The sequence below is a fragment of the Pogona vitticeps genome, chromosome 4 (genome assembly GCF_051106095.1).
Source record: "Pogona vitticeps strain Pit_001003342236 chromosome 4, PviZW2.1, whole genome shotgun sequence".
Taxonomy (NCBI): Eukaryota; Metazoa; Chordata; class Lepidosauria; order Squamata; family Agamidae; genus Pogona; species Pogona vitticeps.
The window spans coordinates 124,837,413-124,852,897 of record NC_135786.1 but is presented as its reverse complement, the minus strand read 5'-3'; the positions used below and the strand labels follow the sequence as shown (position 1 = coordinate 124,852,897).

Here is a 15,485-nt window from a genome sequence, read left to right as displayed (position 1 = left end):
GGTCAAACATGATTTGTGCCCCTACTTTTCCAATATATGGCCTTATGGTTTTCATATTAGTTGTTTAAGGGACACATTCATTTCTTTTTCCCTGGGTACTGTGGAGAAACAGGATAGAAACTTCAAAAAGAAGTTAATCCAATAAAGAATTATCATCTGGTCCTGATTTTGATGCTCAACTGCCTTTTCAGTCTTACTATTTCACATTTGTAATATTGTTCATAATGCAACTGTTCACAATAAGGTGGTCTTCACTTCCGTGGTTTTGGAAAAGCTATGTTATGTGCCATCAAGTCACAACCAACTTATAACAGGACTTTCAAAGCAAGTGAAGTACAGGTATTTAAAGAGTGGCTTCACTAGTTCCACACCCCCAGTGAGTTTCCAATGAGGAATAAAGCCCAGGCCTCCTGCAAACCTGAAAAAAAACTGGTTTGCTGTTTTCAGGGAAAAGTCAGCTTCAGGATTGAAGCTGTGATCCTGAATGCAATTAAGAGTTTAATGAAGGGTGCAGATAGAGAGGCACCCATCAATTTCACCTCAAAAACTGATAATTTATCTATAGAAAGAAGCTGTACCTGATTGAACCTTGAAGCTGGTCTTTTGGTTCACATGTGCTATGACTTTACAGTGAGATCCATGACCACATGAATGATTATTGTGGACCAAAACAGAGCATTTCCACTTGCTCCAAAGAAAAAAGCAGCCCCTCCTAATGAATCAAAAACATGTGAATGGAGACTGGAAAAGAGTGGCCTGGTTCAAGATTAGCATTGTATCATGCGATTGCTTAAAACTAGTTCAAACTTTATGGTACTGTCAGCAGATCAAAAAAGGGGATGAAATCACTTTGTAGGCAGTCCCTGTGTCTATACAAGTAGTCCCTGATCCTATTGAATTATAAATCCCAGAATCCATAGCCATGACGTACAGTTCCTGAACATTTGGGACACTAAGCTTTAAAATCATTGTTCTACACAGAATCAGTTCTTCTCAACCTTAACATTTACCGTATTTCTCCAACACCACACAGTAGAGGCTGTTACCACATGTACAATGTTAAGGAATACCTCCTTCGGTCCACAGGCTTACTGTCTTGTGAGGCTATTCAGTTCACAGGGTCCAGTTTCCCACCATGCCCACTACCTCCATAGGACAACCATACAACATATTTACTCATTTCAAGTCTCCCATGGATTATTTTGTTCAAGAAATGCTTTTAGAACTGTGTGTTCAGAGCAAAACAAGCCTCCAATTCCAAGTGCGAAATGAAGTTGGGATCATTTGCATGTTCACTCCCCTAAACATTGCTCTCTTTGTAGACTAGCTTTCAGTTTGGCATCCAGCATGTTATTTGCCCTGTTTCTCTCTATGCAAAGTTGCCTGCAGCAAGTTATATTTGCCCTGGCGGCGGGCAACACTGGCAATTATAGTCCCATCGCCAGTGTTTCTCTCCTTAGCAATTGAGAGGGTGGTGGTCGATCAGCTTCAGGCCTTCTTGGATAAAACCAACGCCCTGGATCCATTTCAGTCTGGCTTCAGGCCATGCCATGGCATGGAAATGGCATTGGTCACCCTGCTGAATGACCTGCTTAGGGAAGGCCGACAGGGACAAAATGTCCTTACTCATCCTCCTTGATATCTCAGCCGACTTTGATACCATCAACCACGGTATCCTCCTGGAATGGTTTTCCAAGTTGGGGATTGATGGCCTTGCTCTCGCTTGACTCTGGTCCTTCTTGGAGAGCCATCCCCAGAGAGTCCAGCTTGGGGAGAATGTATCATCCCCATGGTCCCTCAGTTGAGGGGCTCTGCAGGGTTTGATCATCTCCCCAATGCTGTTTAACATCTATATGAGGCCGCTGATGGGGGTAATCCGGGAATGTGCAGCTTCATGTCACCAATATGCTGATGACACCCAGATCTACATATCCTTTTTTCCATCTGCAGTGGATGCCGTTCTGTCCCTTGGACACTGCCCGGAGGCCGTCCTACAAGGGATGCAGTCGAATGGACTAAGGTTGAACCCAGAAAAGACAGAGGTCTTGTGGGTGGGAGGGCCTGATGTAAGTGGTTTGTGGAACTTCTTCTCTTTTTGGGGGGGTGACTCTCACCACAAAGAATTTGAGTTGCAATGTGGTGGTCCATCTTGACCCGGCACTTACCCTGGAGACCCAAGTAGCATCTGTGGTTCAGTCTACCCACTTACATCTACGGCAGATCGCTCAGCTGCGTCCCTATCTTAGACACAGGGGCACTCACCACGCTGGTCCATGCGCTCATAGTCTCAAAAATAGACTACTGCAACACTCTCTATGTGGAGCTTCCTTTGAAACTGATGTGGAAGCTTCAGATGGTCCAGAACACAGTGGCCAGGTTATTAACAGGGGTGAAAAGATTTCATCATATTTTCCCCACCTTGGCTGCCTTACACTGGTTACCTATCCGCTTTCACATCAATTTCAAGGTGCTATTACATATAACTGTGGGTCCTGATGATGGCAATTTTAATTGTATTTTAATTGTATTTTAATTGTATTTTAATAATTTTATTTTTATTGTATTGAATTTCAATTGTTGTAAACCGCCCAGAGACCTCTGGGTAGAGTGGGCGGCATATTAAATAAATAAATAAATAAATAAATAAATAAATAAATAAATAAATAAATAAATAAATAAATATAAAGCCCTAAACAGTTTAGGCCCTCAATACCTGGCAGAGCGCCTTCTTCCACCTAGTTCTACCCGTAGCAGTCGTTCCAGTCAGGCTGGGCGGCTGAGGGGTCTAATGCCAAGAGAGGTCCAAAGAGAAAAAACTAAAAATCGGGCCTTCTCGGCAGTGGCCCCTCGCCTCTGGAACAACTTACCTGCAGAGATCTGCCTTGCCCCATCACTGAGGGCCTTCAAGACTAATCTGTAAGTGACTTTGTTCAGACTTTTTTTTTCTGAGTTTTTTCACCCATAGGAATGCATTAATAAAATTTTAATGCATTCCTATGGGAAACCGCACCCCGCAAGATGAAATTTTTTGCGAGTCACCATCTTGCGAGGGACCACTGTATAATAAAAAGGTTCCTAAGGAATATACAGTGGTGCCTCGCTTAGCAACATTAATCCATGCAGGAAAAAACATCGCTAAGGGATTTCGTCGCTAAGCGATTTTTAAAAGCCCATAGAAACGCATTAAAACGCGTTTAATGCGTTCCTGTGGGCTTCAAAACTGACCTTATGCAAAGATCCTCCATAGGGGCAGCCATTTTCGGTGCCTCTAAAGCGAGGACACGCAGCGGGCGACCATTTTGCTTTTCCGGTGGCCATTTTGAAACTGCCGATCAGCTGTTTAGAAAGGGTTGCTTTGCCATGATCGCTTCCCCACGATCATCGCAAAGCGATTTTTACCCATAGGGACCATCGCTAAGCGAGTGCTCTGGCAATGGCCAAAACCCCATCGCTAAGTGATTTCATCGCTCAACAGAGCGATCGCTAAGCGAGGCACCACTGTAGTTGAAAATATTTGTTCCTTTATATTAATAATAAACAGTAATAAAAGGGCATTCCATGTATAAACCTGGTCTTAATAACTGTAGCCTGGGTCTTGGCCAGACTATGAGTCCTGCATTGGTATTAACGCTCTAATAATGAAAACTTTTCGGTTATGGTCAGTGTTGAGCTGGGCATATGTGTGGTGATTTCTTCTTGGTTCATACTGAAAAATTGCTTGTAATCTTAAAAATGGTATGACACTGTCGTCATTCATCACAGTTAATTATAGGAACCAAGTCAAGTAGTCTTGGCTGACAACTGTTAATGTGTTTCCATCTGCTCTCCTACCTTGCCAGGTTCATATAAGTCAAATCCTGTTATCAGGTCTGAGTTTTTTCTTTTCCATTGCTTTGACGTCCCACTTCTGTCTTCTGACTACACATTTCTAGTTTTCCTTCTTCATTTCCCAGACCCTCCCGACTGGTCCTCTAGCTCTGACATTAATCAAATACTGCTGCCGCTATATATCCATTGCTCTTCCCCTTCCCCACTGAAGTGTCCACTGTCCGTCTCCTGATCCTGGTGCCTGTCATTTAAGGCAACATCTTCCTTACAAATTGGAATACATCTTGTTAATTCTTCAGTACTTTAAAGAAAACAGATCTCTTTACTTAACATAGTTCCAAACTAAGTAGATCCGTATCCATTCCATGAAATAAAGAACCCTTTTCTCCAAAGAAGATAACTTTGAGTTGTGTTGTGAAACTTAGTATATCTCTACTACACAGTTATAGCAGTTTGTTCACACTTTAATCTCCATGTCTAATTGAATCTCTGGATCTGTAGTTTGATGATGAATTTAGAACTCCATGCTGAAGTTCAGGAAGTTCTAAGTAATTCACTACATATCCCAAGATTTCATAGGGCAGAGATGTGGCAATTAAAGGGAGATCAAACTGTGATCACTGTTGTTGTTTAGTCATTAAGTCATATCCGACTCTTTGTGACTCCATGGACCACAGCACGCCAGGCCCTCCTGTCTTCCACTGCCTCCCGGAGTTGGGTCAAATTCATGTTTGTAGCTTCAGTGACACTGTCCAACCATCTCATCCTCTGTTGTCCCCTTCTCCTCTTGCCTTCACACTTTCCCAACAGCAGGGTCTTTTCCAGGGAGTATTGTCTTTTAATCAGATCGCCAAAGTACTGGAGCCTCAGCTTCCGGATCTGTCCTTCCAGTGAGCACTCAGGGTTGATTTCCTTCAAAATGGATAGGTTTGTTCTCTTTGCAGTCCAGGGGACTCCGAAGAGCCTCCTCCAGCACCACAATTCAAAGGCATCAATTCTTCGGCAGTCAGCTTTCTTTACGGTCCAGCTCTCACTTCCATACATCACTACAGGAAAAACCATAGCCTTGACTATTCGGACTTTTGTTGGCAAGGTGATGTCTCTACTTTTTAAGATGCTATCTAAGTTTGTCATTGCTTTCCTCCCAAGAAGCAGGTGTCTTTTAATTTTGTGGCTGCTGTCTCCATCTGCAATGATCATGGAGCCCAAGAAGGTAAAATCTGTCATGGCCTCCATGTCATCCTCTTCTGCTTGCCAGGAGGTGATGGGACCAGTGGCCATGATCTTAGTTTTTTTGATGTTGAGCTTCAGACCATTTTTGGCGCTCTCCTCTTTCACCCTCATTAAGAGGTTCTTTAATTCCTCCTCACTTTCTGCCATCAGAGTGGTATCATCCGCATATCGAAGGTTGTTGATATTTCTTCCGGCAATCTTAATTCCCGCTTGGGATTCAAGTCCGGCCTTTCACATGATGTATTCTGCATATAAGTTAAGTAAGCAGGGAGAAAATATACAGCGTTATCATACTCCTTTCCCAATTTTGAACCAATCAAGTTGTTATATATCCAGTTCTAACTGTTGCTTCCTGTCCCACATAAAGATTTCACAGGAGATAGATAAGGTGTGAGGCACTCCCATTTCTTTCAGGACATGCCATAGTGTGTTGTGGTTGATACAATCAAAGGCTTTTGCATAGTCAATGAAGCACAAGTAGATGTTTTTCTGGAACTCTCTGGTTTTCTCCATAATCCAGCACATGTTAGCAATTTGGTCTCTAGTTTCTCTGCCCCTTCGAAATTCAGCTTGTAGTTCTGAGAGTTCTCAGTCCACATACTGCTGAAGCCTAACTTGTAGGATTTTGAGCATAACCTTGCTAGCGTGTGAAATGAGTGCAATTGTACGGTAATTGGAACATTCTTTGGCACTGCCCTTCTTTGGGATTGGGATGTAGACTGATCTTTTCCAGTCCTCTGGCCACTGCTGAGTTTTCCAAACTTGCTGGCATATTGAGTCTAGCACCTTAACAGCATCATCTCCTCCCCAAGTGAACTCTTAATATAGCAGGCTCCCCATAGTCACTAGGTGCCTTTTTAAAGATATCATCAGTAATTATGCTTGCCTTAATTTGGCACAATTAGTTTGTTGGCTTGATCTACACATATTAAATGGAAGAACTTCAGTTGACATATCGGGGGAATTCTCTTTCTGGTCCGGAACGAGGATGAGTACCATAGATTATATGATTGTCAGCTGTAATATACTTAATACTGTCATCAATCTGATGATCGACAGTAGGATTGATAGTGATCACCTGCCATTAAAATTGTCCCTGAAGGTACAAGAACACCACACTCATATTGAGAAGACCTTGCCTGTGAATCCTGAGATGATACTAACCAACTCCAGGATCAAATGGTCAGGAAACGCCGCAATTTACTTTACTAATCTACTTAATAACAATCAGTTCTCTGAGATCCATTCCACCTTTCTCAAAGAGGGCCAAAGTAGCAACATAATTGCGCTGTATGAAACACTAATAAATAAACTAGTAGACTCAGCTGGTTCAAATAGCTCAACAAAAACCCATACTAACAAGCGCAGGTCCTATAACTGGTTTGATAAGGAACGTGTTGATGCAAAAAAACTGGTAATTTCAAAATTTAAATAAAATAAAAACAAAAAACCATCATCAATGGAAGTGGAGGAATTGCTACAACTTAAGAAAGGTTATAAGAAACAAATTAAAGAGAAAAAAAGGAGAGCTCAACAGATACAATGGGAAAAACTTATCAAAGCAGTCAGGGGGAAAGATATGAAATCATTTTGGGAATCCATAACATTGACTACCGAAAATCTTTCAGTTAGGATGAATTCTTATATTAAAGCTCGAGTGTGGGAAGCCCACTTCCATGAGCTTTATGCCAAAAGAGACAATCCCTCATTTCATGTGAGTTGTTTATATATGAATCTACCAGAATGGCACTCTGTATCAGTCTCTGAAATAAAAGACCTTGTGAACCCCAGGCTGTGATGGTATTCCTCCCGAACTTATTAAGAACAACTGTGAATGGTGCGCCCCAGTTCTGACAAACCTTTTCACTTATATAGACCAAAATGCTCACATGCCATCGGAATGGGCCACAGCCATTATTATCCCCATTTATAAAAAAGGTAAAAAAGACAATCCAGCTAATTATAGGCCAATCAGTTTACAACCCATAATTAATAAGCTTTATGCCAGACATTTATCATGGAAATTGATAGATTGGATGGACTCTGAGAGTGTTTTGGCAGATGAACAAGCTGGATTTAGATCTGGTAGATCTACATAGGATCATGTCCTTATTCTAAGGCACCTAGTAGATAAGTACACTAAGAAGCCCCAAGGGTCCCTATTTGCCACTTTTAATTATCTTAGATCGGCTTTTGATTTAATTTCACGAGATAGGCTCTGGAGTAAGTTAGAGTCCTCCACAATAGATCGACGACTTCTGCTGCTTATGTATAAGCTGCATGAAAATACAACACTCAGAATTGGATGCAACAAGGAAGGACACTTGTCTGATAAAGTTCCAACCTATAATGGTGTGAAGCAAGGGTGTATATTAGTTCCATTGTTATTTAATTTCTATATCAACTCAATGGTAATGGCACTCAGCCGTCCAGAGTTCCATCCCCCCAAACTAGCCAATAGACATACAGTGGTGCCTCGCTTAACGATGTTAATTGGTTCCAAAAAACACATCGCTATGGGAAAACATTGTTAAGCAAAACACCATTTCCCATAGGAATGCATTGAAAACCGGTTACTCCGTTCCAATGGGAACGGATTACCGTCCTTAAGCGAAAATCCCCATAGGAAACATCGCTAAGTGAAACAATGTTTCCCCTATCGGAAAGCTATTGAAATGCATTGAAGCCGACTCAGTGCATTTCAGTGGCTTTCCAATGTCCGTTTTCGCTCATTTTTAAGTGTCTTAAAATGTTTGAAACCTGTCTTAAATGCTTGGAATCGGTAGTGCACCTTGTGAAACATGTGCAAACTTAATTTGGCTTTGTTCTGAGTCTTCGTTAATTTTTGGTGATTTTTTGTTTTCCTCATTTAAATCCATTGAACTTCAAATATCTAGCCTTGCTATACTAAAATTCTTCTATTCAAAGGGAGGTTAGTACATTCCTGCTGCACTAAGATTGTTTCAGGCCAAATCCCTTAGTCAGCTTTTGTATGGAGCACAATTGGGCCCCTATTCTTCTTTTATCCAGTTAGAAGTAGTTCAATCCAAATTTGTGAGAGCTATATTACAAGTACCAAGAGGGGTATCCAATGCAGCCCTCAGGCTTGAAGTGGGCTACCTGAAGGTTGAAGCCAGAGCTTGGCTGGCTATTTTTAACTTTTGGCTAAAACTAACCTTTCAACCAATTGGACTGACTTCACTGGTATTACAGGATAATCATCAGTCTCCTTGGAAGGGAGCAATATACCATAAAATCAACAGATACGGCTATTCAGTAGAAAGTATCCAACAAATGGGATATGTTAAGGCCAAGAGTAATCTTAGGCAGAGTATTATTGAAACGGAAAGGCAGCAGGACCTTGGTACTATCAGAAATAGGTTTATACTTGACAACGCACTGCTTCCACCCAAACCACCAAAATATCTCTACTTACCCTTAACACCTAAACAACACAAAGCTCTTACTCTGGCCCACTTCAATGCACTTCCGTCAGCAGTCCAGGGAGGGAAGTATAACAACACTCCTTACACTAAGTGTTTATGCCCCTGTAACTCTGGTGAGATTGAATCTATCTCCTATGTGTTACTTCATTGTGCTTTTTATTCTGACATTCGAGAAGTCCATGTTGACCCTTACATAAGGGCATTTCCTGGACGATCAGAGGCATACTACACACAGTTTTGTTGACACGGCGATGCCCTGGCAGATATATTGGGCTAAATTCAGATATGCTGACCAAAGTTGCTAAATTCTGTGCTGCTGCAATAAAAATCTGTAAAGGAAAGATTCCACCTAAAGTGCAGCCATAGAATCTGTAAATTGGTGTATACCAATTTGGTATAATGATCACCCCCTTCATGGATTGCTGCCTTGTCGTGGCGAAGGGGCTTGAGTAACTCAGAGAAGCTATGGGCTATGCCGTGCAGGGACACCCAAGATGGACAGGACATAGTGGAGTGTTCCGACTAAACGCAATCCACCTGGAGTAGGAAATGGCAATGCCACTCCAGTATCTTTGCCAAGAACGCTCCATGATCAGAAATAAAAGGCTAAAAGATATGATGCTGGAAGATGGGCCCCTCAGGTCGGAAGGCATCCAACATGCTACTGAGGAAGAGCGGCGGACAAGTACAAGTAGCTCCAGAACTAATGAAGTGGTTGGGCCAAAGCCAAAAGGACGCTCAGCTGTGGACGTGACTGGAAGTGAAAGGAAAGTCTGATGCTGCAAAGAAAAATACTGCATAGGAACCTGGAATGTAAGATCTATGAACCTTGGGAAGCTGGAGGTGGTCAAACAGGAGATGGCAAGAATAAACATCGACATCCTGGGCATCAGTGAACTAAAATGGACAGGAATGGGCGAATTCAGCTCAGATGATTATCATATCTACTATTGTGGGCAAGAATCCCGTAGAAGGAATGGAGTGGCCCTCATAGTCAACAAAAGAGTGGGAAAAGCTGTAATGGGATACAATCTCAAAAATGATAGAATGATGTCAATACGAATCCAAGGCAGACCTTTCAACATCACAATAATCCAAGTTTATGCACCAACCACCATTGCTGAGGAGACTGAAATTGAACAATTTTATGAAGATTTACAACACCTTCTAGAACTGACACCAAAGAAAGATGTTCTTCTCATTCTAGGGGACTGGAATGCTAAAGTAGGGAGCCAAGAGACAAAAGGAACAACAGGGAAGTTTGGCCTTGGAGTTCAGAACGAAGCAGGACAAAGGCTAATAGAGTTTTGTGAAGAGAATAAGCTGGTTTTCCAACAACACAAGAGGTGACTCTATACATGGAAATCTCCAGATGGGCAATATCGAAATCAGATTGATTATATTCTCTGCAGCCAAAGATGGAGAAGCTCTATACAGTCAGCAAAAACAAGACCTGGAGCTGACTGCGGCTCTGATCATCAGCTTCTCATAGCAAAATTCAAGCTTAGACTGAAGAGAGTAGGAAAAACCACTGGGCCACTCGGGTATAATCTAAACCAGTGGTTCTTAACCTGGGCGATAATGCCCCCCAGGGGGCGATTTAATTTTTCAGGGGGGCGGTAGAACGAAAAGGGGCGGCGTGGGGGCGCTGGAGCAGAAGGGGGCGGTAGGGGGGCACTGGAGCAAGCCAAACCTGTTCCTCCAATCTTAATTTAGTTTCAGAGTTTTCGTCTTGAAATTTTTAGTTCCTGCATTGTGGTTTCTTTTTATGCCCTTTTTATATTTCTTTTTGCATCTTAAAATTCGCTTGCAACTAAATCATGAAATGTTACTTTTTGGGGGGCATTTCATTTTCTTGGAATTGAATTTTGTTTTCAGGGGTCATTGGATTTAAGTGTCATAAATAAATAAATAAATAAATAAATAAATAAATAAATAAATAAATAAATAAATAAATAAAGGGGTCATTGGATTTAAGTGTCATAAATAGATAGATAGATAGATAGATAGATAGATAGATAGATAGATGGATGGATGGATGGATGGATGGATGGATGGATGGATGGATGGATGGATGGATGGATAAATAAATAAATAAATAAATAAATAAATAAATAAATAAATAAATAAATAAGAAAGATATCATCACCTCAGGGAGGGGGGCGATGATAACTTCCTCAATGGCTCAAGGGGGCGTTTCTTTCAAAAAGGTTAAGAACCACTGATCTAAACCAAATCCATTATGAATACACAGTGGAAGTAAAGAACAGATTTAAGGAACTCGATTTGGTGGACAGAGTGCCTGAAGAACATTGTCCAGGAGACAGCAACAAAAACCATCCCAAAGAAAAGGATATGCAATAAAGCAAAGTGGCTGTCCAACGAGGCCTTAGAAATAGCAGAGAGGAGAAGGGAAGCAAAATGCAAGGGAAATAGGGAAAGTTACAGAAAATTGAATGCAGACTTCCAAAGAATAGCAAGGAGAGACAAGAGGGCCTTCTTAAATGAACAATGCAAAGAAATAGAGGAAAATAACAGAAAAGGAAAAACCAGAGATCTGTTCAGGAAAATTGGAGATATTAGAGGAACATTTTGTGCAAAGATGGACATGATAAAGGACAAAAATGGGAGGGACCTAACAGAACCAGAAGACATCAGGAAGAGGTGGCAAGAATACACAGAGGAATTATATCAGAAAGATTTGGATATCCCGGACAACCCAGACAATGTAGTTGCTGACCTTGAGCCAGACATCCTGGAGAGTGAAATCAAGTGGGCGCTAGAAAGCCTGGCTAACAACAAGGCCAGTGGAGGTGATGGCATTCCAGTTGAACTATTTAAAATCTTGAAAGATGATGCTGTTAAGGTGCTACATTCAATATGCCAGCAAGTTTGGAAAACCCAACAGTGGCCAGAGGATAGGAAAAATCAGTCTACATCCCAATCCCAAAGAAAGGCAGTGCCAAAGAATGCTCCAACTACCGTACAATTGCACTCATTTCACATGCTAGCAAGGTTATGCTCAAAATCCTCCAAGGTAGGCTTCAGCAGTATGTGGACCGAGAACTCCCAGAAGTACAAGCTGGATTCCGAAGAGGCAGAGGAACTAGAGACCAAATTGCTAACATGCGCTGGATTATGGAGAAAGCCAGAGAGTTCCAGAAAAATATCTACTTCTGCTTCATTGACTATGCAAAAGCCTTTGACTGTGTCGACCACAGCAAATTATGTCAAGTTCTTAAAGAAATGGTAGTGCCTGACCACCTTATCCATCTCCTGAGAAACCTATATGTGGGACAGGAAGCAACAGTTAGAACTGGATATGGAACAACTGATTGGTTCAAAATTGGGAAAGGAGTATTACAAGGCTGTATATTGTCCCCCGGCTTATATAACTTATATGCAGAATACCTCATGCGGAAGGCTGGACTGGAGGAATCCCAAGCCGGACTTAAGATTGCCGGAAGAAATATCAACAACCTCAGATATGCAGATGATACCACTCTGGTGGCACAAAGTGAGGAGGAATTAAAGAACCTTGTAATGAGGGTGAAAGAGTGCAAAAAACGGTCTGAAACTCAACATTAAAAAAACTAAGATCATGGCCACTGGTCCCATCACCTCCTGGCACATAGAAGGGGAACATAGGGAGGCAGTGTCAGATTTTATCTTCCTGGGCTCCATGATCACTGCAGATGGAGACAGCAGCCACGAAATTAAAAGACGCCTGTTTCTTGGGAGGAAAGTGATGACAAATCTTGACAGCATCTTAAAAAGCAGAGACATCACCTTGCCAACAAAAGTCCGCATAGTCAAAGCTATGGTTTTTCCAGTAGTGATGCATGGAAGTGAGAGCTGGACCGTAAAGAAAGCAGACCGCCGAAGATTTGATGCCTTTGAATTGTGGTGCTGGAGGAGGCTCTTCGGAGTCCCCTGGACTGCAAGGAGAACAAACCTATCAATTCTAAAGGAAATCAACCCTGAGTGCTCACTGGAAGGACAGATCCGGAAGCTGAGGCTCCAGTACTTTGGCCATCTCATGAGAAGAGAAGACTCCTTGGAAAAAACCTTGATGTTAGGAAAGTGTGACGGCAAGAGGAGAAGGGGACGACCGAGGATGAGATAGCTGGACAGTGTCATTGTAGCAACCAACATGAATTTGACACAACTCCGGGAGGCAGTGCAAGATAGAAGGGCCTGGCGTGCTCTGGTCCATGGGGTCACGAAGAGTCGGACACGACTAAACGACTAAACGAAACGAATAATGATCACACAGGCTCTATGAACTTGAAAGTAACAATTTTGGCATTCTATGCAAGCTGTAATAGCCCATAGATAAGGCCTGTGATAGGGAGGTAGGAGATATTTAGTAAGATGTATATATGTATATAGATGTTTTAAGTGCTTTGGTGTTTTTAGTGTTTTTAATGCTTTTATATTGTTTTTATGTCTCCTAATTTAAAAAATGTATCTTACTTTTGCTGGTCAATGACCGTAATAATCATTTACATTACATCAGATATTTACATTAATATAGCAGGCTGGTTTCAAAGCTGAGAGAGTGAGATGGAAAAATAAATCTTATGTTTCTGGAAAAGAATCCCAGATGGTAATACTATCGGACAGGATTTAAGAGATGTGAGTTTTGTGAATGCAGTTTGGATGGGACATGTTTCTCTTTGCCTTTTCCTGGACTCTGTGAACTGTTAATAACAGAATCTGGTTGTTTTCTGGAGAAGAAAGAAGGAGCTGACGTGGTTGACTGGACTGAGGAGCATCAAGGGGTTAATGGAAAGATGATAAGACAGGCTTCAAGGACAACTACTGGACAGTTTGAGACTGGTGATTGTTGTTTTGTTTGCCGGACTGCATGTGAGATTGATAATTTCTTTCACTTCCAGCCACGTCGACAGCTAAGCGTCCTTTCAGCTTTCGCCCAACCACTTCATTAGCTTTGGAGCTACTTGTACTTGTCCTCCACTCTTCCTCAGTAGCATGTTGGACGCCTTCCAACTTCAGGGGCTCATCTTCCAGCATCATATCTTTTAGCCTTTTGTTTCTGTTCATGGAGTTTTCTTGGCAAAGAGACTGGAGTGGCTTGCCAATTCCTTCTCCAGATGGATTGTGTTTAGTCAGAACTCTCCACTATGACCTGTCCGTCTTGGGTGTCCCTGCACGGCATAGGTCATAGCTTCTCTGAATTACTCAAGCCCCTTCGCCACGACAAGGCAGCAATCCATGAAGGGGAACTGTGACCACAGTTTAGTGTAAATATATTTAGTTTTTCCCCACTAAAATCCTTAGAGGATATAAGAAAATAATAGATCATTGTTTTCAAAGAAAACTGTTTCTGTCAAATTAAAATTCACAGTTGGGGAGAAGAAGTGAGCAGGTAAGTGGCACATTGATGGACATACCAATGACCAACTAGCCCTGAAAATGTGGAAACAGTAGGGGTAGGTTAGCTGATCTGGGATTCATTGGGCTGTCGAGATGTTACATCCTTGCTTTCTCACTTTTCTCTTCCTTTGTGCATCCCTGATTCTTTTTATTTTGAATTCTTTATCCCCTTGTTTGACAGCATTTCCTCAGGTACTTCAGTTTTGAGTGAGAGCTTCCCAATTGACATGGTCAAAATGTTGTCTTCAATGTACCCTTGAATCATTTCTTTTGTTCATCATGCAATCAAGCACTTGGAACAAGCTTTCCATAGAAAATATGTTTTGGGAGATCATCCTATGATGCCTTGACAACATGGCCAGCCCGCTGAAGTTGTCATTGTGTCAAGATTTTGTAAATGCTTCTCACCTGCGTTTGCTCCAGAACTTTGGTGTCAGAGTCTTTACCCTGCAATTTGATGTTGAAGATTCTCCAAAGAGAAGTAAAATGAAAGTGATTGAGCTATCTTGAATAGCATTGATGATCCAGGTCTCCACTCTATAAAGTAGAAGGAGTAGAACAACAGCTTTGTCTGTCTTCATCTCAACAAGAAGATGGATTCCACACAGAGGATCCAAGTCTTCCAAAGGCAGTGCTGGCTGTAAGAAATTTATGAAGTCATTTCATCATGATTGAGAATGTAGCAGGAGACAGTGCTGCCAAAATATATGAACTTATCTACTGCAGTAAAGGGTTGTTCATATACATTCAAAACTGAATTCTCGTAAGGTATACCTGGAGAGGGATGGTACATCACCACTGTCTTAGTTTCAGGCCTCAATTGTTACAGGCAGAGGAGAATAGATCAATCTTCTCTGCATATTCAGAATTGTGGTTTCATTAAGAGCACAGTCATCAGCAAATAAAAGATCCTGCACAACGTAAAATGAGATTTTAGTTTCTGCCTACAGATGCCACAGATTGAACAGTTTCACGTCAGTACAATAACAGAGCTCAACGCCAGCATTTTATTCCCACAGCATTGTAGGAAACATGAGACTGAAAAGAGTTGGAGCAAGATCACAACCTTGTTTTACCCCATTTGTAATGGGAAAGGAATCAGAAATGATACTGTTGCCAAGGACATAAGCTTGCATCCATTATGGACTTCTCAAATGATACATGTGAATTTCTTCATGATTTTCCATAGATCTTCTCTGCATACCGTATCACAAGTTGATAACTCTCCTGTTACAGCAGCTCCACTGGCTGCCGATCAGTTTCCAGGCACAATTCAGAGTGCTGGTTTTAACCTATAAAGCCCTAAATGGTCTGGGTTGAAGCTATCTCAAAGACCATGTCTCCCATTATGAGCTGACTTGAGTATTAAGATAATCAGGTAAGGCCTTTCTCTTGGTCCTGCCACCTTCACAGGTGCTTCTGATGGGAACACAGAAGACAGATTTCTCTATTGCTGCTCCCAGACTTTGGAACTCATTCCCACAGGAGGCCAGACTGGTTCCATCTTTGATGTCCTTTCGCAAGCAGGTGAAGACCTTTCTCTTCAGACAAGCCTTCCCTCAGTAGCTGCCTGTGTGT

At 41.8% G+C, this 15,485-nt stretch overlaps 1 protein-coding gene across 4 annotated transcripts in view; it reads left to right on the top strand.

Annotated features, from left to right (window-relative positions):
• Positions 1–15,485, top strand: part of PBX1 (PBX homeobox 1) — a 383,372-nt gene that overhangs the window by 262,842 nt on the left and 105,045 nt on the right. The window lies entirely within an intron of this gene.